The 22,823-nt window shown below is 42.2% G+C and overlaps 1 protein-coding gene across 15 annotated transcripts in view; it reads left to right on the forward strand.

The window, feature by feature from the left end:
- LOC119701125 (translation initiation factor IF-2-like) overlaps positions 1-22,823 on the forward strand; it is a 96,341-nt gene that overhangs the window by 26,692 nt on the left and 46,826 nt on the right. For 7 of the 15 annotated variants that reach the window (XR_005257010.1, XR_005257007.1, XR_005257008.1 and 4 more), the window contains one exon: positions 22,315-22,482. The exons of 3 other annotated variants lie outside the window; for them this stretch is intronic. The gene's annotated coding sequence lies outside the window, so the exon portion shown is untranslated. 5 more of the 15 variants (XR_005257016.1, XM_038137247.1, XM_038137246.1 and 2 more) reach the window with 5 other exon arrangements.

Genomic DNA, 22,823 nt, shown 5'->3' on the forward strand with positions numbered 1-22,823 from the left:
AGCATCACTCCAGATCCTTAACAACATAACATCCAGTTTCATGTCCTCTATTCAGCAATCAGGAAGCTAGTCTGGCACCACCAGGAAAGACTACAGAAACAAACATTTTTGCTTTTGAGTTTATATTTATGACCATTTTGATGTGTTACAGCTGCAAATGGACCGACATAGTCTCCTACAAGCCGTGAGGTCATATCAACACAAATTCTCTATGACAAATGTAGTCTATGAAGAGGGGTAGGTGATAGGGAAGGAGAAAAGGACTTCTGCTTTCTTCTGCACCATCAGGATTTTATCACAAATCACAATTTTTTTATACTTTTAGAATTTTGTATGTTCAATGCATGAAAGAGGTGACAATCTCCAGAGTGATAATTACTTGAGAATATTTCTGTTGTGATAAGGGAGCCCTTCAGGGCATCTACAGAGACAAAAGTCAAAAGAGGTTAATGCATGCCACAGCTGTGCCATACCCTTCCTCTGGGTCTAGTAAGCCTAGTGGGTTTTTCCACTGAAACAGCAAGGGATTTTCCTATCAGAAGGCAGCTGGTATCAGCAGATCTCCCAGCTTATCTAGATGTCGCATCTCTTCCAATTTAAATGCTACACCAGTGGTTATTAAGCCTGCATTGCAAAGAAATAAAACTAAGGAAAACATTCTGGAGGGTGCTCTGGATTCCATTAAAGGATTGAATTTCTCACTATGTTACACTTTTTCCATATGGCTGAAACATGGAGCTGGATACATTCATATACTGCTAGTGGTATAATCCCAGATGGTGACAAATGACCTCATTTCAACAGCAACGTATAGATCTTTATGACACCAATGCTCAGCCATGCTCTTGGGATATTCTCTCCAAACAATGAATGACTGGCAGATAGCATAATGTTTAACTTCTGCCTTCACTTTTGTACACACTTTATGGCTAACGCTGCAGAGCTACTCGTTCGTTAAGTACTCAGCCTTGTAAGTGTTCAGACGACATGAGATATTCCCTGAGCTGCCAGCCAAGGACCTCCATTGGCCCTCGAAGATCAACTGTGGTGCAGGCAGTGTGTCACTGTGTGTGTCTAAAGATATGCTCTGGCAGGGTAGAAGTGAGCTGATAACGTCTTACCCCTGCTTGGGCCCTTCAGCTGCCTCTTGGGGAAGCGTGAAAGGCTGCCAAGCTCAAGATGTGCTGCATCCTGCAATTTGGCTTTCCAGAGAAGAACAACCCCTCCCCCCAAACTCACCCACGCAGTTCTTTACCCCAAGAAGAGGTCATCACACAAAAAGTAGATAGGAGAGAAAAAGACTGCACACTTGACTGTAACTGCAAAAGAGAGAAGTCTGGAGTCCTCTTGAGATGTTGTGTAAATGGAAAGCAATCTGGGCTGTCTCCATTTTTTACAGAAAGACCTCTGTGCTTTTGTGGACTTCATGGCCTGCCAGATGGAGACGGCTCCAAGTAACACTGAGATCTTATTGCTGCAGAAAACCAAGGAGAGCTGTAACCCCAAGTACTGCAGGTGTAGGAGGGAGTACTTGCTCAGATGATGATTCATGTCAGCATCTGAATAAATAAGGTCAGACAGCCAGAGATTATTCCAGTGAAGGGGAGTTGATTTGTTTGGGGGGCAGAAAGGAGGGGCTGTTCGTTTGTTTCGTATCATTACACTGTAACCCTGGCCTACTCTGACTTGTTTTTGGTTTTTTTCCCAAGATCTAGTACTCATTTATTTTAATTAAGACCTCCTATATGTTCAGCAGAACATATAACTGGGTGTAGCCTACCTGAACTGGAATAGCTGTATCAAAAGCATAAATCCTAATGTCAGCATCCACTGTGTAGTCAGCATAATGTAGCATTTATAAACATATCTGCAATCTGTTTTAAGGAAGATGTCTCCACTACAGACCATTAAAAATAAAAAAATCACTTGCCTCAAAGGGGTGAAAAAGGATTAATTAGTTAGTGCTCATGTAGCACTGTGGAGATACAAATCATGGGACCGTGTTATTGGTAAGCAAAAGATGCCAACAGGAAGCAGCATTGTTAAAGGCACGAGGACTAACGATGGTTTTGTTCTCACATTTGTAAATGATTCGTCTGCTATTGAAAGGTGTTGGCCTTTCAGCCTAGGAGACTGAAATCCTCTTTCTTCAACCAAAAGAGCCTTCATGGGCTGTGCATAGCTTCTCACACTCCCTCACTAGTGTTCCTCACTCTTAGCTTATAGATGCTAGACAGTAGCCCATTCTCCATAGTCCTTTTATTGCTTGGCCTCTGCCTCAGCTGCCAAGAGGGGTGCCATTTAGACTCATTGTTATGGTAGCTTTTATGATCTAGACATGGTGTCTAGGATCAGAGACTTCCTAGCAATTTTGCATATGCTGCTGCACTGCTGTCAGAAGAGAAGAACTCCTAGTAGCCAAAAATGTGGGCAGAATTCAAAGCAATGACCTACAGATGAAAGGCACCCCATCTGGGCCAGTTAAGCCATCCAGCCCCTGAATGCCAGCTCTTCACTGAATGAAACCGTATTGTGATGCGATGCTCAGAAGGGGAAAAAAAAGAAAAAAGAAGCAGTTTTAAAATATCTGTGGATAACGGCTGTCTAGAGCTAGGGCTACAGACATTCAAACCTTGCTTACATAATATTTCTATCACGCACCATCCTCCCACCCAACTCTCCACATCATGCCAAGGTGCTGGAGGGAGGTCTTGTTCTTATTTATGCAGCATGAATACAAAATCAGAGAGGGTGGCAGAAACTTTCCACAGAAAGGTATGGTGCCTTGGCATGCTGAGGAAAATAGTAGAGCAGGAACAGCTTGTAAATGAGGGGGGAGGAGAAGGATTAAAGAAATTGAAATAACGGTATTCAAGTATTTCCTCAAAAAAAACAGGATGACTACAGTCCCTTAAACCCAAAAACTCAGGGAGAAAAATACAGAGCAAAGCATCTTTTCTCCCTGTGTTTGTTATATTGCTCACTTAGACAAGGAAAATCTTTTTTTACCCCGTTGTCCTCAGCTTCTTTTTCACCCCGTTGTCCTCAGCTCCTGACACACATATGACCTCTGTCCTCCTTCCTTGCAAACATAGGCCAGATGAGGAAGGTGGTTTTGTCACCTGGAGTTAATTTATTCCAGTCTCTGCTGTGCTGTGCTGCTGTGCTGGGGTGGAACCTTTTCAGATGTCGGGATGACAGGAGAAAGAAAAACGAAGCAGCAGAGTATGTGTGGCGGGTGGCCGAGTCATCCTATCACCACGTATTTGTGTAGTTTCTTTTAGTGCCATCCAATCTTTCCTTCTGTCCCTAAATGGCCTGTGTTGAAAATGTCCCTGCTTACAGTTGCTCAACTGGAATGAGGACAAATTGTTTGCAGTGGCCCCCTTCCAAATGCTTGTGCTGTAACTTTTGTCTTGACTAGTCTCTGGAGATATCTCTAGAGTGAGTTTCCTATGACTCGTTTGTGCTACCCCTAAGTCATGTCAGATTTTCTTCCTCTAGTCTTTCAACTTTGCAGCAGAAATCTTATTTAAAACACCCCCTTCACAGAAAAAGCCAGAGCAGGCAGAGGCTTAATGCTGTTATGTCACAAGCTCCCCAGTGAATTAAAAGCGAGGGGGTTGGGTCTCAAGGGTGCCCGAGGTTACAGAGGGGTTCTAGTGGGCAAGGAGACCCACAGGCACAAAGGGGATGGCCACCCCAAGGAGCTCTGAGTTATTAAGTCCTGATGGTGTTAGGACTGCATTGCCTTCCACACTAAGATATCAGCCACTTTTGTAGGTAGGAATGTGTGGCCCCTTGGTCCTCCACACCTCTTCAGCTCAGCACTGAAGGGGTGGTGAAGGTACTCTTCCCCCTCACACTCACATGTGAATTAGTCCAGGATGACACAGCATCAAAAAGAAAAAAAAAAAAAAAGTGGGTTAGCAAAGCCTGAAGAACTAAGCCAAGAAAGGAAGGGTTTACAGTTCCAAAAACCATTTGATGAAGTTTTGCACGTAGACTCATTAATAGATGTTACAGAAGAAAAGGTTCATTCCTCCCCTGTTAGATGCATGACCTGTTAGACATGTATGTGTGTATATATCTATAATATTTTCCAAGGATAACTGAATTCAAAGGCTATTGTCTGCTTAAATATTAGTTTTCCATCGAGTGTACAGTCTGCTTTTAGAAAATAAATATAGAGTTAATGGTATGAAATGGTCTCCTTCAACACTACTAGGACAGAAAACCAGGCCTGCAAAAAGCATCTTCCCTCTCCCTTTACAAGCTTTGCAGAAAATTATCTGAGCGTCCTCAGACTGAGGGAGAGTGGAGGCAGAAGATGAGACTGTCATGGTTCCTCAGAGAGCCTCTGGGCATACAAAGGCCATGATGGGGAGCAAAGTGCAGGGCCATCAACCCTTTCTGCCTCTTGGCTGGAAGTAACCAGCCATCATATAGACCCGAGGCTGGTTTCCCAGGGGGGCTTTTGCCTGCTTAGATTTCTCAGGGTTCCCAAGTCACCAGACAGCCCCCTTCAAAGCACCTCAGCACCTTTTGCTTTGTGTCACAGGAAATGGGAGTGTGAAAAAAAAAAAAAAAAAGAACAGTGGAGATTAGTGAAGGCATCCCATGGTTCCAGTCATGGGATTGTTCACGTTACACATTGGGTGGTGCATCACATTGCAATGGCATCTCCTGCTCTTTGACCATTTTCTGGTCTCCTGACTCAGCAGAGAGGTTATCTCCACTGCAGACATATCCCTGTATCTCTGAGATAACATTACCAGATAGAAGTCGACAGAGCACAGCCAGCCAAGGCATTCCAGACACTAGAGGTTGCTCAGTGTTATGAGGCTTAGCAAACACAAGGATTTTGCCATTATTCTGGGGATTTAAAATCTTTGTCACTGGCTATCTTTTATTCATTATTTTTTTCTTTTTCTTTCCTTTTTTTTTCCTTTTTTTTAACACAACCAATGTCATATTGTGCCTCTGCCTCCCAGTTAGGCAGCCAAATGATTGCTTGCATAGCACCAGGATCTCACAAAACACTACAACTACTTTGTTTTTCATTAGCACTAGAGGGGAAAAATAAACAAGCTGGGTTCATGGTTTATAATTGCATATGTAATTACCATTTTAAGACCACTCTTTGCAATACAAATTAGCTCATTGCTCTTTGTATCATCTCTGCAGTGCCTCTCAGAGCAAATGTAAGCCACCTCTTTTTTTGTCCATCATGCAGCCAGATTCCAATCTCGGATGTGCTGAAAACAGCGTGATGTACCTCTAAGAATGATCTGCTCTGCTTGCAAACACAGTGACCAGCATTTGGAGCCATGCCTTGACATTCTCTATGTAGTTGGAAGAAGAACCTGTCCAGGCCAATCTTTGGGTCCAATCCAGCTGGCAGACATTTTATAGCACAGCAAATTTTTGTAGAGTTACTCCTGGTTTGCTTTGTTTTCAGCATCTCAACAGATCCATGGGAAGAGATCTGCTGATACTACAAAGGCAGAGTCTGCACTTGGCTTGATTGGTTTCTTCCATATAAGTAGTAGGGAAGATGAGGAGCATATTGTCAATAAAACACAGACATTATTTACAATTCAACTTCTAAAAGCTGCCATAAAGTAGTGAATAGCAATGAGTAAGTCCAAAGCCATTCTACTCTGTTTTGGTTACTACTTTATGCTCCCAGAGCTCATATGTTCAAAGGGACAAAGCAGAGACGCCCAGAGGAGAGGAAGTCTCATTCTAAAAAGCCATAAAAAGAAATGCATGGCCGCAGATCAGGGGATAATTTTATGTCTCACATGTTTTCTGACCCTATGAAGAGAAGCTTTAAATTGTTGCTCTCCTTCTTGATTTTAGAAGAGACTGAAGCAGACACCATAGTTTACAAAATAGCAGGTGGCCATGAATCCTGAAAAAGTAGATTCATAACAAAATCTTGGTCACTGAGGCCAGAAGGACCCTACCCTTCTGTCTGTGGCAGGATTGATCTAATTATTCTATAACTGTTCCTGCAGATGGGTGTCTGGCCTTGAATAACTCCAACAACAGTGATTGTCCAACGGCTCTTGGCAGCTTGTCCAACTGCCGAACAGTTCTTCCACAGTTTTGCCTAATATTTAACCTAAAACTTCCCTTCTGCTTCAGCCAATTACTATTTGTCCCATCTTTGTTGACTAATGAGAATAATTGATCCTTGTCCTCTTTATAACATTCCTTTATGTCTCCCATTATCATTTTCCCCACACTCTACTTTTGCCTTTTGGCTAAAGACGCCAAGTTATCTTAACCTTTCCTCTTACATCTGAATGCCAGACTTCTTACCATCTTTCTTCAACTCTAAATTCTTCAATTTGTCCACATTTTTTCATACAGAATTGAATGCAGTTACTCCAGTTATGCTGTAACCAGTGCCAAGCAGAGCGCAATAATTACTTCAGTAACCTTACTGACCCCATCTAATAACAAAGGCAAAATGCAGCATGTAATTAAAATCTAAAAAAATAACTATTTTTAAAAGCTAATTGCCTTAACAATCAGAACATTCTACAGCTCAGAGAACAGACACTAAAGAATTTAAAGGTTATTGTTCATTCAAAAAACATCTTTTTCAATTATATTCCCAATATTACATTTTGAGCTATGTTCAGTTTTACTCCTATTAGGAATGGTCTGCACTGCATGCCCCACACTTCCTCACTGTCTTTTTATTTCCTGAAGATTTAACTCCTAGAAGCTCCATGGGGTCCTGTCTATAGTAGGGATGTTCACTAAGGATTTCCAACTGTTTTGAGACCTTCTCCAGCTCCACCAGTATGGCACAGCAGAGAACTTCCACTCATGCTTTTGATCTTTTAGGCTATTACTATGTCTTCCAGCTTCACTAATGTCAGTGGAGCAGAGCCAACAGTGAGGCATTTTTAGAAAGCTTCCTTTACAAGGACAAAATATTCATCTCCTTTGCCAAGTCCATGGTGCCCTACCTTGAATCCCCTTCTCTCTGTGGTCTGGCTGGTTTTCTTTTAAAGGGCCTTCTGTCCTCTTCACATCATCAGCATCATACATGCCCATCACAATCTGTAACTGCACGTACTCCTGCCTTTCAATGGGCACCTCTTCAGGAATAGAAATCCTTGTTTCAACCAACACAAATGATTCAACATTACTATCAGTCTGCTGACAACAGCCATTCTTGGAAAATGGTTACATGTATTTCTAGAGTCCCTGAAAATAAACAAATTTGGCTCCATTAATAGGAATGGCAAATTCAGGCTGCAAACTCGCTTGACTGAGCCAATGCATTTAATTAAATTGGTTTGCTATTATGCTGATAAGCAGAGATATGACTGTTGTTAGTAGACGTAATAGTTTCTATTCTTGTTGGCGCATAGCACCTTAATTAAATTACAATTGTTCTGTTGGAAAACATGTCTGTGAACACCTCCAGACAGACAACACAGGGAAATATTCCTAACAATATAAAAATCAGGAGTGTGATTCTGCATGGTAGATAGGACAAAAAGGCTTAAGATTGCAGTAGGGAAGATTCAGATTTGACTTAAGAAAAACCCAACTGTGAATCATTGGAATATATCATCTGGGCATTGGAATAGATCATCTTGATTTTCCTGTCCTGTGTTATCTTCTAGCACTAGTTAAATGAACAGCTGACAGGAAGGACCCAGGCATAATTGGTCCTACTCTGTTACACACAGATGATTGAGGTTCTTTTGAGGATCTTTTCGGCTCTGTTTTTCTATGGTTGTATTTCACTTTAAATTTCTAAAAAATGAAGTAAACTCCTGATCTCACTTACACAAATCCGAGCCTCTCATATTCTATAAAATCTGTACATTTACAAATGAAGTCAGAATTTGGCTTCAAATAATAACACATTGTAATATGCCAGCAATTCCTCCGTAATGTGAAAAAGAGCAAAGTACCTTGTCGTATAGATCCCTTAACCAGTACATACAAGGAAAAATAATCACTGCTTTTTATAGCTAGACCTCATCCAAGCACTTTTGTAAGACTCTCTCATATAGCTACGTAAAGTAACACATCCACACATTTCCACCTGGAGAAGAGATAGCTTTGGAGGTCTGCATAAAATCAAACAGAAATACCACCTGCAAATGTATAGTGTACAACCAGGCATTGGTTGGAGTCCAGGCAAACAAGAGCCTAAAAGACTTATGTTTGCATGGTTCTTTGGTATTTAGGTATTTTCTTCCTTCTTTGTTTATTACAGTGTTCTGGATAGAGATTAAATTTAACAGCTCAGTATTTGGTTTTTTTCCACTTAACCTTGAAATAAGATTTGCACACATTTTTGTAGCTAGATTAAAAACTGCCAAGTGGTCTTTCAAAAAATCCTCAGTGCTTTCAAAGGAGTTTTCCATGGCCTCTTACACACAAGTGCATCCCTGGACTCACATCAGGAACTGATCCCATCCCATACAAATAAAGCTTTACCCTCTTTGTCCAGCAGAAAAAGCACTTCCTCTTATAACATGCCAGGACACAAAATCCCCATTGTATTCCACTGGCAAATTCTGCAATAAGACTCCATTTAAAGCCTATTTAGGTTGGTTAAAGGCTTGCCATCAACTCAGTGAGGTTTGGGACAGGCCCTTAACATAGGGGTCTTAAGGACAGGAAAGCCTCCCTATACACTACAGCTCTTAGGGAAATCACTGAGGTCAGCAGAGGCTGATGGACTTCAGCAGATCACTGAGGTCAGCAGATGCTCAGTGGGAAAAGAATTTTGTGCTGATCCAAAGCTACCAGAGAAATAAGAAGGTGGGAAGACCAAAGAGAGTGAGTCCTCTCCACATGTCATTCACCTGCAGGCTGCTAGGTCTGCAGTGGCTGGAAAAGCCAACCAGAAATGTTCTTTGGAAGTGATTAATAAAGTCAGCACTCCCACGTTGTGTAGAAATGACTGCATGATGTGGTTTTTATTTTTAAAATAAATTTAAGATTCCATCCCCTAATTCACACAAAAGCTAACAAAATAAGGTGGTTTTTTAATGGGGTACAAATCAATATTATAAAAATAAGTAAATATTTTCCTTGGCAAGAAAATATTAAATACCTCATCCTTGTAACATGCTAATTTTGTATTTACACAGCATAAAGTGTCCCACATTACCATAATATGTTAGTAGCATGAAAATTTTTTATCTGCCATATCTTAAACAAAGCTTGAGTTACTGTCTGCAGTGCCCTTAAGCTAAATGTCGTAGTCTTCACAAGATTGAAACAAAACACAGAGAGCAGTGAGCAGTAACCACATTAAGGTTTAATGCTTATAAACACAGAAGGTTTAACACTTGGCAAGCCAAAATTCCCCTATGACCTGAAGACATGCAGATCATGACCTGAGAATTAAGTGCTGTGTTAAGCAGTCAAGCTGTCTCCCTAAAGAAAAGACAAAAATAGCCGAAGACTAGCTGAGCCATTGGGTTGGCATATGTCAGGTGAAACCAGGCCCAAATGAGAGTTGACCTGTAGCCATGTGGGCCAAGCCTGACCCAGCCCAGCCTTTCTAGGCAGGGCTTCCTAAGAAGAAGGATTTTCAGAGGTGCTCAACACCCATTGTCCCCACTGACCCCCAGGGAAGAGGAGCATTTAAACTGTCATGCAACCAATCTCAACAAGAAGCTTCTGGTATTAGCTGGAGGGAGAGAGACAAAGTGAAATTACTTTCCCCTGTGTTTTTCTAACCATGAAGGTGCCCCCTTGCTTGCCCTGTCTCCCTTCAAGGGTTTCTCTTAAAAGCAAGTGCCACAGTCTTGGAAAGCTTGGGGACAGAGAAAGAAAGAGAAGGAAGCAGGGAAAGTAAAACGTGAAACAAAGGTTTTGAACTTAATGCTTAAAGATACATAGGTCAACCTTTGTTTAAAAAAAGAAAAAAAAGGAAGAAAAGGTCTTCAAGGCAGAGAAGTTGATTTAGAGAGATGAAGGTCAACAGAGCAACAAACATCAGAGATGAAGAGGAGGAATGCAGCAACAAGAGGGGAGTGTTAAACAGCTGCCATGGGGAGCTTAAAGGGATGTTCAGCATGCTCAAAACACTCTAATTTTGCCACAGTAAATCTGCTTGTGCCAAATTCCCACACAGAAAAATTTCAGGGACATAAGATTGACCTTGCTATCATGGTTTTGCTTCTCTTACTTTCTTCACTGTGAGCGGTGTTTAGCTTGTAAATACGTGAGTGTTCTATTCTCAAGTATTTATTGCATTCCTTATGAGATATTTTTGAGGGTTGATCAATATGAAGCTTATCCATGAAGTTACTATACAATTCCTACAGGACAAAAATTGGACATTTCTCTGCTTGTTGGTAAATTGCCAAATGCTGTTACAAGTAACACTCAATAGTAATAAACTTTTATTTAGGGTCCTAAGGTTCTCATTACAGAGAGATGTATATATATACATATATGTGTGTGTGTGTGTGTGTGTGTGTGTGTGTGTGTGTGTGTTAAATTAGGCAATAAAAGAATCCCATGCTGCATAAGACCTAATCAAAAGGCAAAATTTCCAATCTGGACGGAATCTTGCTATTTTGACTTTCATTTCCATCCCAAAACAGATCAAGAAATCAAAATATCAATTAAATTAATTGGAGGAGCACAGATAGCAGAATAATCTAGGTTTTGAAAATCTCTATAGACAAAATGCTGTTTCTTCCAATTGAAAATATAATTGTCCCAGGCTGAAAAGTCCTGGAATATGATCCTCTTCTCACATGGCTAGAAATCAAGACTATTCTGCTAGAAATCCATGAAGTTACATTGGTGGAAACCTTCACATGGGTAATAAAAAATACACAGAATTACAAGCATTTGATAAAGCCAAGCACTTTGGAAAGCTTTACGCTTTCAAGCTTCAGGGCATAAAGTAACCTAGGAATCAGGAGGAAATTTCATGGCTTATCCCCATGGCTGTGATAGTGGAGACCAGGCAGTCACACTGCCTCACCAGGACTGTGGGGAGCACATCTGCTCAGCAGAAATACAGGAACATCCATATTCTCTTCTGTTTAGCAAATGCTGGGATTATGGCACACACTGGACAGGGCTAGCGAATAGGACTTGTGAATGGCAGAGTCCAAACTGTCTGCTGGGCTTCACAGGCAGCTGAGAGACAACAGGAGGAGGCAGCAGCTGGCCCTGCAGTGGGAAATACTGGCTGTCAGAAGCAGCCAGGCAAGATCTGGCAATACACTCCCAAAGAAAGTGGAGACAAGCTGTCTGCCCGGCTCTCTGAATGCAGAAGTTTTGGACCCGTGAGCATAGAAACTCTCTTCAGACATTTGACTCCTCTCCAGAGTTCAGGACATTAGACTTCAGATATATTCATTGTGAGGGATACAAGGTGTCACGCCGTTCTGCTACCAAGTGCTCCTTTTACTGAAGACAGCTCAAAACCGCTCTTCCTGTTTGGGCCTTTCCTGTTGTTTTCTTGTTTTGTTTTTTTTTTTTAAATGAGATTCTTTCAAAATGCCATAGCCCTCAGGCTACAAGGTAATCTTTAGCCATCTGCTTAATTTTTTCTGAGAAGCCTGGTACCAATCCTTGTTGAAAAGTGTCACTTTGGAGGAAAAAAATACATGGATATTCCCACACAAAGCTCATCCTGCAGGGGACCAGGGGACAGTTCAAGCTCTGGGCAAGGCAGATATCTTATCTGTATCACCACGGAGTCAATACCAGCAAAATTGCCAGACGTAAAAAGCAGAAATTGAAGAAGAATGCTACTGCCATGTCTTCTAAGAGTGAGGACCAGTGTGTAACATTTGTACCACCAGCTCTGAAGTTGGTCCCTGCGTCTGGAGCAGCAAAATTACAGTGATGGGAAGCTGTGGTTTCAAATCTAGTATACAATATTTTAAATGCCATAAAGTTTAGAGCCGAGCATTCAAATTCAGGATGCTCATTTGTCCCAAATCTAGTCACTTGAACCTCTGAACATGACTACAGCTGCTGCTTGTAGAGGATTGTTAGGAAAAGAGAGAAGAGCCTTTGGAGTACCTCATCTGCAGGCACTCATTGGTTGTTCATCATTTTTTAAAAGTTGAAATCACCATCTGTTTGTGTGTAATATGGTAGTGCTCTAAGGATTATACCACAAGGTAAAAGAAAAGACTTGAGGAAATTCATGTTCCAATTTTAAATCTGAGACTTTTAGAGGTATTCTAAGGAGTTGAAACCCAATTGCAAAAGAAAAATTGGCTTTTCCAGAGAAACTATTATCACAGTCCAAAAAAGAATGCAGAATACACTGAAGCAAGAGTTTTACACATAACTTCAGAACTAAGCTGAAAAAACAGTTGGATTTTTCCCCAACCATTTATATTTATTTGGGGGTAAATCACTTCAAAGACAAATTCAGTTACCACCTGAGTGAGAGAATGCAAAGGAAGGGTCAGCCAAAAATCTTTCTGTAGAGAGACCTGCATTGTTCATTCCTGACTCCAACCTCCCACACCAACTCCATTCTACAGTCTTGTGTAGCCTCCACAGTGATTTTGTAAAGTCAAGCACAATGAAAGTGCAACAAAACCAAACTTCAAGTCATTGAACCCTCACACAAAATATGGACAGATTTTTCCACATAATTCTATCAAAATTTTTCAAGTCTCAGGCTAGGGCATTTGCCATCAGATCATTTTTGCTGCCTAGAACAGTAAACAGCATCCATTTCAGAATTATTGAGAATAGTGGAAAATCTGAAATTAATGAAATAACTTGTGATCAGGGCAAAAAGAAAAAAAAAAAGTCAAACTTCAGAAATCAGCTGGATGTATCCAAAATTCAAGGCAAAATTCAAGACAACTGTATTTACTGGAGAAAAAAAGGAAAGCCTGATCTAATCTCTCACCCAAAATCCAACCACAGTGTCTGGACTCAACAGGGTCAGGTTGTTTTCCCATAGTATCAAAACCACAACTAGAAATAGTCAAAAGAAGGAACTGTCAAAAGAAGCCACTCATTTCATTAAGTTTCCAGTACAGCTCTGATCAAAGTGACAGTTACACTTCAACAAAGTCTTTTGATCTTGTTGATGCTCAGCTGAATGGAATCATCACGTCTTCAGAGCCGTGCCCAATGAGAACATAAATTCTGACTGCTCATTGCTGAAAAGATTGCTTGCTATTTTTATCCTGGTTGTTTTTTACTTTAAGAAAAAAGTTGAATTCTCTCTGTCAAAATCAACAGAAGAGTTATTTAAAGGTATGGCAAGATACACATTCACTTAATGGAATACATACAAGAGTCTTTACAATAACTCGATGAATTCCAGAAGTGGACTCAATACTACACAGCAATGTCAGTCATGCTGGTAGATATATCAAGCTAAAAATGCAGAACTGATTCAGAGGAAGATTTCAAGAAATGAAAAAATCTCACCAAAAACACAAGGGAAGAGAAAATACGAGGTGTGCATGGAGCAAGTGGAGACAACATTAGAGAAAGAATGCAACACAAACCAGCTAATGGATTAGGAAAAATCACAATTAATTTTGCAAGCTGAAGTCTCTCAGCCTACAGTTCCTGAGCCATGATGTACAAACTACCACTGTCCAACACATCTTTGGTGGCAGCCCGCTGTCAACTGGCTGAGCATTGTCTTTCTTGTCCCAGATGCTACATCACACTGAAAATGTTGGTAATGTATGTCAGACTGAACCAAGCCTGTGCTATCATTGCTACAGAGGCTTTTACAGAACTGCAATGAGAAATTAATCAGATCAAAGAGCAGAGAATAAAAATTATCTCACCCTTCTCTCCATATGGAGATACAGAGTATTCCATGTTAAAAAATAAAAAGATTCCTGTGTCTGTTCAAAAATTCGCATAAGAAAGCTTGAGAGATCAGCTGTAGACTAAACCATGGCTGATACATCAGTCAATACAGCATTTAAAAAGAGTTCACAAAAGAAAAAAGTTATTTTGATTCCTGACTTAGAGAAATTCCTGGCAAAAGAAGTAACTATGCTCAACCCCCAAATAACCAAACACCCATCCACTGCATGTGGAAATTATTCTGCCATCATTTTACTACTCCAGCAGAGGTGGTGCATGGCCTTTCAAAGTTTTGGCTCTTTTCAAAGGCTGTTATTTTAAACATTTTAGTACTGGGAACTGCATGGAAATGGCAATTATGGAATTAGAGTGCAGTGTGGAGAATGTCACTTTGAAATCATTAAGCTCAGTTAATTTCCTTTTCAAGCGCAATAGAAAGCAGATGGAGCAGGGAGGGCCAACATGCCACAGAACTCCCCAGGCCTTGGCCAGCATTCTCTTCCTTAGGTCTTACAGAGGGGTCACCAAATCCTCATGGAGTTATTATTCTTTAGGAGCACCACATGCTAGAACTCTGCCAGGATCCTGGTCTTTGGAGCAAGTTGCCTCAATCCTAGGTTTGTGTTCAGCATCAAATATTAGACCTAAATTGCTAACAAGGTCAGCAGGGACACAAGGCTCACACCAGAAGAGCAGTGCAGGAGAGCCAGAGAGAGGCCAGGGGAGCACAGCAAGAAGATTAAGTGCTATGGAAAAGAGAGGCCTTGATAGAGGGAAAGAGGCCTCCAAAGAGTTGTCCAATATGAAGGAAAGGCTGTAACCAAAAGAAAGCATTGCCATATGCAGCAAGAGTTGGACAAGAAATTTTAATCTTGACTTGCAGCAAAGACGCACTGAGGTCAGGAGAGCAATAATAAATGAAGTGCAAGGTACAAGGGGAGTGAAGCTTTGAAGCCTCAGTGTGTAGTTGATGCTGCATCACTCGAGGTGGCAGGGAGGAGTTAGAGGAATTTCTCTCAGGGACCATCTAGTTAAGTGTGATCTTTCCTCGGAGCAAGGGGATGACTTCCAGGGATGTTGTGTCCTGCACAACATCTCTTGGATAACTTAATAAAGTCTGTTATGGTTTATTCTTTGTGTTTCTTATGCAGAGAAAGAGGGATTCCCCAGAGGAGAATAATGTACAATAAGAGAAACAAATTCAAGTGCTGGAGTTGCAGTAGAGCCCAACAGAGACTTGGGAAGTCCAAATCCATTCCCTGTTAATTTAACAGGACAGACATTCCTCTCTCAGAATCAGTAATGCAGAGAGCTCAAGCCTCACTGGCCAGGGTTACTTCCACCAAGCAGAAACCAGAGTGAGCCTCTGAACCAGCTCATGCACAGCTCCAGTCTGACCCACGCAGCACATTCATCCCTTGTGTGCTCCACAGCACAGCAAGCACATTGAAGGTGGGTTGTGCTCCAAGATTTCTGGTATCCATTGTCCTACATGCAGGCAGCAGCAGCATCACCACTGCTTCCCCTTGCTTCACCTCTACTGAACAAGTTGTTTGTGCTCATCAACCCAGCCCTTGCTACTATTTCCCACCTATCACAAGATCTGCCTTAAAAACAGACAATTGCGTCAGGTGGACAGACTTGTTCAGGTGGACCTCCAAGGCATAGACAAGACTGATGCCAAAGATTAGGGCAGCTACCCCAGAACGATGGCAGACATAGAACACAGTGATATCCTTTCTTCATGCTCACAGCAGGTGTCCAATCTTCCTGGAAGGGTTTGTGCTGTGCATCTAGGATTACCCTGATGGAGGCAACACTTCTATATTCATCAGACCAACTTCCTGCAGTTCCCCTTCTAGAAACCTGTAGTGAAAGAGAAAACTTCTGCAGATACTTTAGAGAGTTTTGCCATTCTAAGTTCTCACCAATATTATGAGTCACGGGTGCAATTGTGGTAGAGGTCTGTGAGATTAGCTCATTGGTCTGCTCGTGCAATATGTCCACTGAAAATACAGAAGGCTGGTACAGGTTCTTACCCTATGTCCACTCTCTAGATACCCAAGCAAACTAATAAAACTCCTTAGTATCTTCCAGAAATACCTCAGCAAAGTAATTTCCTCTCTTCGTCTTTCTGAGTCCTAAACAGAAGGCTCAGAAATAACTGGCAACTTCACCAGACACCTGCAAAAGAGCAGCTATTTGAAATACTGCACTGTGCCATGGGAGCTAAGGTTTTCATCCTACCTCAGATATTGGCAACAGAACACTTTTCAGAACCTAGGCAAACTCTACTGACAATCTCCTACAGAGATTCAGGCACTGTATCAATACAAGTATGGGTCTGGCTGCCTGCAAGCTCCCAGCAGAGCATGTGAGCAGCTACTTGACCTCAACACTACAAATCTGAGGCGACAGGCTGGACAGGTCACTGCAGCCTCTTGCATAACCCATTCCAGGCCATCAGTAAGCCACCCATAAGCCAGGTCACCAAGAAATCATTCTGGCAGTGTCTGTCTTTCCCTCCTCTGTCTTTCCTCCCCACATGCCCTTCATAGGCAGTGTCCCTTTCCAGGCTGTCACACAGCATGTACAGAGGTTTCTTTCCACTTCTGTTCCAGCCACCAGGAGTTTCAGTCTCTGTCCAGACCAGAGATGTAGCCCTAAGGCTACCAAATACTCATATGTCTCCAGATTCCTAAGCCACCACCACCATGGCTATTGCTCCCTCATTTCTTTTCTGCCTACTCTCTCCTTCTTTGAAGTGTGTCTCCATGTTCTCCCTCTCTTTTTTTAACTGTACCTATAAAGAGACCTGATGACCCACCACCCTGCAGAGAGGTCCAACTCACAACAGGCTGTGGGGGTCTCTCCAGCTTGATGCTGTTGCACATCAGCTACAGCAACAAACCGTAGAATCATAGAACTACTTAGGTTGGAAAAAAACTTTTAGATCATTGAGTCCCACCATTCATGCAGCACTGCCAAGTCCACAGTTAAACCACGTCCCTGAGTGCTACATCTACATGTCTTCTAAATACCTCCAAGTGTGGTGACTCAACCACACCCCTGGGCACCCCCTCCCAATGTCTAACAATGTTTTTGTTGAACAAATGCTTCCTAATATCCAATCTAAACCTCCCCTGGCATAACTTGAGGCCATTTCCTCTCATCCTGTTGCTTACTTAAGAAGAAGAGACTGACCCCCATCTCACCACAATCTCCTTTCAGGCAGTTAGCTGTAAAGAACAATAAGGTCGCCCCAAGCCTCCTTTTCTCCAGGCTAAACACCCCCAGGTCCCTCAGCTGCTCCTCACAGGACTTGTGTTCCAGACCCTTCATCAGCTCCATTGCCCTTCTCTGGACGTGCTCCAGCCCTTCAATGTCCTTCATGAAGTGAAGGGCCCAAAACTGGACACAGGACACAAGGTGTGGTCTCACCAGTGCCAGGTACAGGGGGATCACTTACCTGGTCCTGCTGGCCACACTATTCCTGACACAAACTAGGATACCACTGACCTTCTTGGCCACCTGGGCATACACTGGCTCATGTTCAGCTGTTGTCAACCAGCACCATCAGGTCCTTTATCACTGGGCAGCTTGCTGCCTGGAGTGGTGGGGATGCTGGTAACAGCATGGCAGTATCTCACTGACACCATGATGTCAGTGAGAGCTGTCAGCCTTCCTTCTAGGAACACACTTCCAGGGCTGTGTCTTCTTTCTCACCTGGTATTAAAAGGTCTCCACCTGATGTCTCCTTGCCTCAGGCCCACATCTTTACTAGCCTCAGGTATTTTTCCTACAGGCAAAAATCCTGGTGAGAAGTCCCCTTACTTTTGGGCACACACCTGCTTACTTTAGGTGAAAGGTTAAAGGTTTCGGCGTGGCCAGGGCAGCAACTCTTCCACAGGGGGGAGGTGCCACCTCATTGCTCTGGGACTGCAGCAGTGCTAACCACAGCCCCAGTATCCCAGACATGCTCCATGCAATGCCAGAGCACAAAACTCTGCAGAAACCCTGGCCTTGGAGTAAGAAGGCTGCCAGGGTGTGACTGGATGGGAATGGCTGGCAGAGAGAGAGAGACAAGAAGGTGTCTCCCAGTAAGCTGGGGCTGCAAGGGTGTGAGCTGAGGGACAAGACTGCTGGACTGGGAATAGATGCATTGGGCTAAAATCATGTCAGTCAAATAAGGTCCCTCTCTGCCTGTGATGGTAGCTTATTCTCATCTCTCCCGCTTCTCCAAGGGCTGGAACATGTACTGTCTCGCATGTCACTCTGAGCAGCCACTGGGAAAAATCTGCATTGGGTACAAGAAGACAAACTAGGTATTTCTTTCCTCACTGTGCTTCTGAAGAGGTTTCAAGAGACCATGCTCCTTCTGCCTTTTGTTTTAAGGGAATCAGTTCATTCAACAGGGGGTCCAAAAGCAATTTAACTAAAGAACATATGGCATAAGCTGTCAGTATAGTTTTACCCTCTCTCTACTGCCTCACCAAAATTAACATAACCTTCTTGATTAGGAGGAATGGCTAAATCGTTAAAAAAGAGCCAGGAAGGTGTTTGAACTCTGAGGGAAATATTAACAATTTTTATTCAAACAAATTAATATGTATTAAGAGGCGCAGACAATAATCACACGGTGTTTACACTGAGTTATTTAAACAAGAACAGAGTGCTTGGCACATTAACATATAGAACAATACTGCTCTGGTAGTTCAAATGATAATAAGACCTAATAGGATTTCCCTATCCCTAATTGTGCTGAATCCAAGTAAGACTGATTTAAAGGTTGTAAATGTGCAGGAGGTGGCTTCCAAGACAACAAAAGGCATTTCTATGCTCTGAAAAACAAGCTTTGAGGATGTGACAACACATGAAAAATTCCTTCAGCTGCACCTCTGTTCAGCACGCCTTGGGTGAGCTGAGGCTGCCCTAGCGGCAGATTTGTCATATCTTGCTTCATTTCCATATGCATTGCGCTCCTGTGGCTTTCTTGGCGGCTGGCTCTCGGCTGGTACCGCGCCCCAGCGCATCAGCGCACACCGAGCGAGTTCCCGGGCTGGTGAAGTCGCAGAGAAGAGGCAGCGCTGCCAGGAGGCACCCGGAGAAGCGTCCCCGCCCGGGGCGGCGCACGGGCTTGGTCTCAGCAGGCTGCGGAGCTTGAGGCGGGAGTGCGGAGAGGACAGAGAGGAACGGGCAAGTGAAAAGGAAGAAGTAAGGAAAGAACTCAGCCAGCACAGACACAGCCCAGCTAAGTCTCCTGAAAGTTCCTCAGAAAATTAGAAAACCGGCAAGATAAGCACACATGCTGGCAGGGACACGCACGTGTGAAGGGCATGCACACGAGATGCACCTGTGGGGAGGGCTCAAATGTGTGAGCACTTGTCTGAACAGCAACAACCTCCTGGTTCCATTTTACTGCCACATCGAAAAGAAAAGAGGTGCCGGAATATACGGGTCTGAGACCAGCATAACAGAATGAATCTGCACAGGCAGCAGCATCTCTGTGTTTAAAGAAGATGGAAAGAAATTAAAGTTTAGAAGCATAGCATACAGCAGCACTGAACAGTTTTCAGTGGAATCCACGCTCATGTAAAATTCCAGCATCTTGGACTAAACACCTTTGTTAGAAGTGATTGAATCTCTAACAGCTGCGGCAAAATGCCTTCATTTGCAAGTGTTACTGGTGGATAAGCAAAATTGTCATGTTATTACTGCTATTTTTAGCAGCACCCATAACATTAGCTGCTTTCCAAACAGATTTCTCTCCAGCAAGCTTGCTACAACTGTTGTGTGCACGTGGATGTTAAATTATTTTCTTCTGTAGTACAAGTTGCTCACTGTAGGTTTCAAAGTTCAAAAAGCACCATGGTGGGTAAAACTGAAGTTAAACAACCCAAAGACTATAATTTCATGAGGGATATAAGAGCAATTCTCCCCCTGCAAGCACCATTTATCCTCTGGACAATAAGATTTTTAATGTTGAAAGGCATGTTTGATTTTAAATTCATACTCAAATTTGTAAGAAAACACTGTGGTACTCTATGTTTGAACTAACAATTTTATTTTCTTTTATCACTGCTACAATTTTTGCGGACAATATAATCATTAAATACTTCTGTGAATAAAAAGTAATAAGTGAAAGCTTAGAGATTTAGAGAATAATATTTCAGGAATTTTGCCTCAAATAACCAGGTCTTTTTTTTTTTTTTTTTAATGCACTTTTATGCATGAGGAAAAACAGTGGTGTTCTGTAGAATAAAAAAAACATCTTTCTCATTAGGACTGTGTTTATCACGCTTTCAAATGTTCTGCAAACCAATGCCCCTATTTGTCACTGTAATTCAATATAATAAAAGCTGTCAAAACTGCTCACTTTGCTCGCTAGAGACAAATTTGCTGAAGTTTTGCAGCATGAGCCAAATAACACAGCACCAGATCCTCTGGCTTTTATTTCACTTTGCTCTAGGCACTATTCATACTGGTTTCTGTGCAAGTTTTGCTCAAGTAAGGGCTGAAAGTTTCGAATTTTGAACATGAGACGTTTTTAGAAATAAACAGCACAGAAATCCCATTTACAAGGAACATCGGGTGACTGGAATGGTGCTGCTTGTGAGTTTTATCTCTGAAACCTCAAGCTTATTTCCTTCAGATTGTTGCAAAATACAGACTAATGACATCCTTGATGAAATTCTCTCAAGGTCCATGAGGTCACTCTCAGGATTAAACACTGCCTGACCTTTTTTATACAGAGTCCAGAAGCAGTGTATTTTGGTGCCTACTACCCTTTCAGAGATATTAGTCTGTTCCACTAAAAACAAAGATTATAGATCTCTTCCCTCATGGGAAGAGGTTTGATGAAGCAACTCTCAGTTATTACCTTGTCCAGAGACTCAAGCAACCACACTGTGTCCTTCTGGCAATAGACAAAACAGACAAAGTTATCACTCAAGGACAGCCTTGAGTAATGGCTACATTTTTCCATGGTTTTAAAAAACATGTTTTGATGCATTAAATAAAGAAAACACATTAAGAGCTATGTGTTGGGAGTAGGTAGATTGGCAAGTCATGAGAAAAGCTGCCAGGACAGTGGTTAGGGCAGAAGATTAGAGTCAGCTGCTCTTTTTAGTCCTCACCACACTACTGACTTGTCCTGAGATTTGGAGAAGACTTTTATGGTAAAATCTCTAAACGAGAGTCCTTCGTCTCACTCTTTTGAACAGCCTTTCTGCATCTGTGCAGACTACAGCAGTTTAACATGTCAAAACACTTTCACAGGCTCAGATAAAAGCTGCAAAATATTAACAGCTGTAGTGGCCAGCCAATGCATTTTATCTCTTTTTGAACATGTGCCCAAAGATTATTTGATGAAGATGTGTTCTACACCTGTAAAGAAATAGATTTCTACATAGACATGGGGGGCCTAGTAAGACCAGAGAACATGAAAAACAAGATGAAATCTACTGATGACTATAGCTCCTCTGACTGAATCCTTTATTTCAGCTGCATGGACAGACCCCTCCCTGTGTTTTCACTCCAGACATTATTCCTAACTTGGCATCCAGAAGTCAGCCTTGGCTTCCAACCTGAAAAAAAAAGGGAGATAGGCTAACACACACTAGCCTCAGTTAAGCATTCAGGGTAGTGTGCATGTGATAAAGGATTGGATAAAACAGTGGCAAAAGTCTGCTATCTTCCAAGGCTCAGGAAAATAAACCACAAAGACAATTCAACAAAGTCCTCTTTGTTCCTGAATAGAACCAACAAAATGAAAGGAATCTGGTGGAAGAGAGAAGGCAAGAAAGAGGTCTGCTGCAGGGAGCAAGTACAGACAGAATCGCTCTTTGCCGGTTCCTCTGACAGAGCAAGTGCATGATTATCACATGAGCCTCACAAAGACTGGAATTAAAGGGGCTGACTCGGCTGTCACATCGCTTAAGCTGCACTGAGGTCAAAGGAGTTCGGACTAACCGAGGTCAGCAACACACAGCCTGGGAAGTAGGGGTCTCTTTTTCAAAGCAACAATTGCTTAGGTTGATAAAAATAGATTCCTAGAGCCCATGATGGCTTACAAAGCCGTCCCTTTATACCAGATTCCCACAAAGTGCTGTATATAATCAATAATGCTCTGAAAAGAACAGAACCACAATGAAGGCATCAGGTGGTTACTAGAAACAAGTGTAAAGGGCAAAACACACAAGAGAAGTCACCATCTGTGCTAACCTCTTAAAGACCAAGGGAAAAAATAATAAGTCTGAACTACTGGCACACAAGTATGATAGAATCCAAATGCAAACAGGTGTCAATGGCATTGCAGTAGGGGAGCCTGCTATTTGCAGGTCGCCATATGTCTTCTGTATATTATTTCAAGAATCATGTCCCCAACAGAGACTTCTCTTTGCTGATTTCCAGTGATGCCAGGGCTACTGATAAATGTCTCTGTGCTAAAAATAGTACCTATTCTCTCCCATGCCCTCTGTCCCCTTTCAGCCTCCACTTCATATGAATCAGCTCCAAGAGAGGGGCACTGACCTCATCTCACCAGGAATATCAAACATCTCCACAGCTTTGATGAACCTTTTGATGAGAGTGGAAAAAGGAGAAATGTACACATCAGCTGTGTAATCATGTGCTGGATGGGCCTGGATGCATCCTAAGGTTTGTGTTTAAAAGCAAAACCGATACACATCTCCTTTGGTATGCAAGCACAGAAAAGCACCCTTTGTTTTTGTGTGGTTTTGTGGGGGGGTTTCTGGAGGCTTCAATTGTATTTGGATGGGGTGCACAGAAAAATCTGTTAATTTTGCCATAGACATAGAATATATCATCTTTGCCATTATCATCACATTCCAGATAAAATCAAGGTCAGGATATTAGTGGACTTGTTGCTCCACAACGTGGATTAAATAATAATTTCTGCCCAACAAACTCATATTGACCTTTGAATCCTGATTTTTGAATCAGGATTTTCTATCTTGATGCTATTTGTGGCAACATAC

Source organism: Motacilla alba, chromosome 5, assembly GCF_015832195.1.
Source record: "Motacilla alba alba isolate MOTALB_02 chromosome 5, Motacilla_alba_V1.0_pri, whole genome shotgun sequence".
NCBI lineage: Eukaryota > Metazoa > Chordata > Aves > Passeriformes > Motacillidae > Motacilla > Motacilla alba.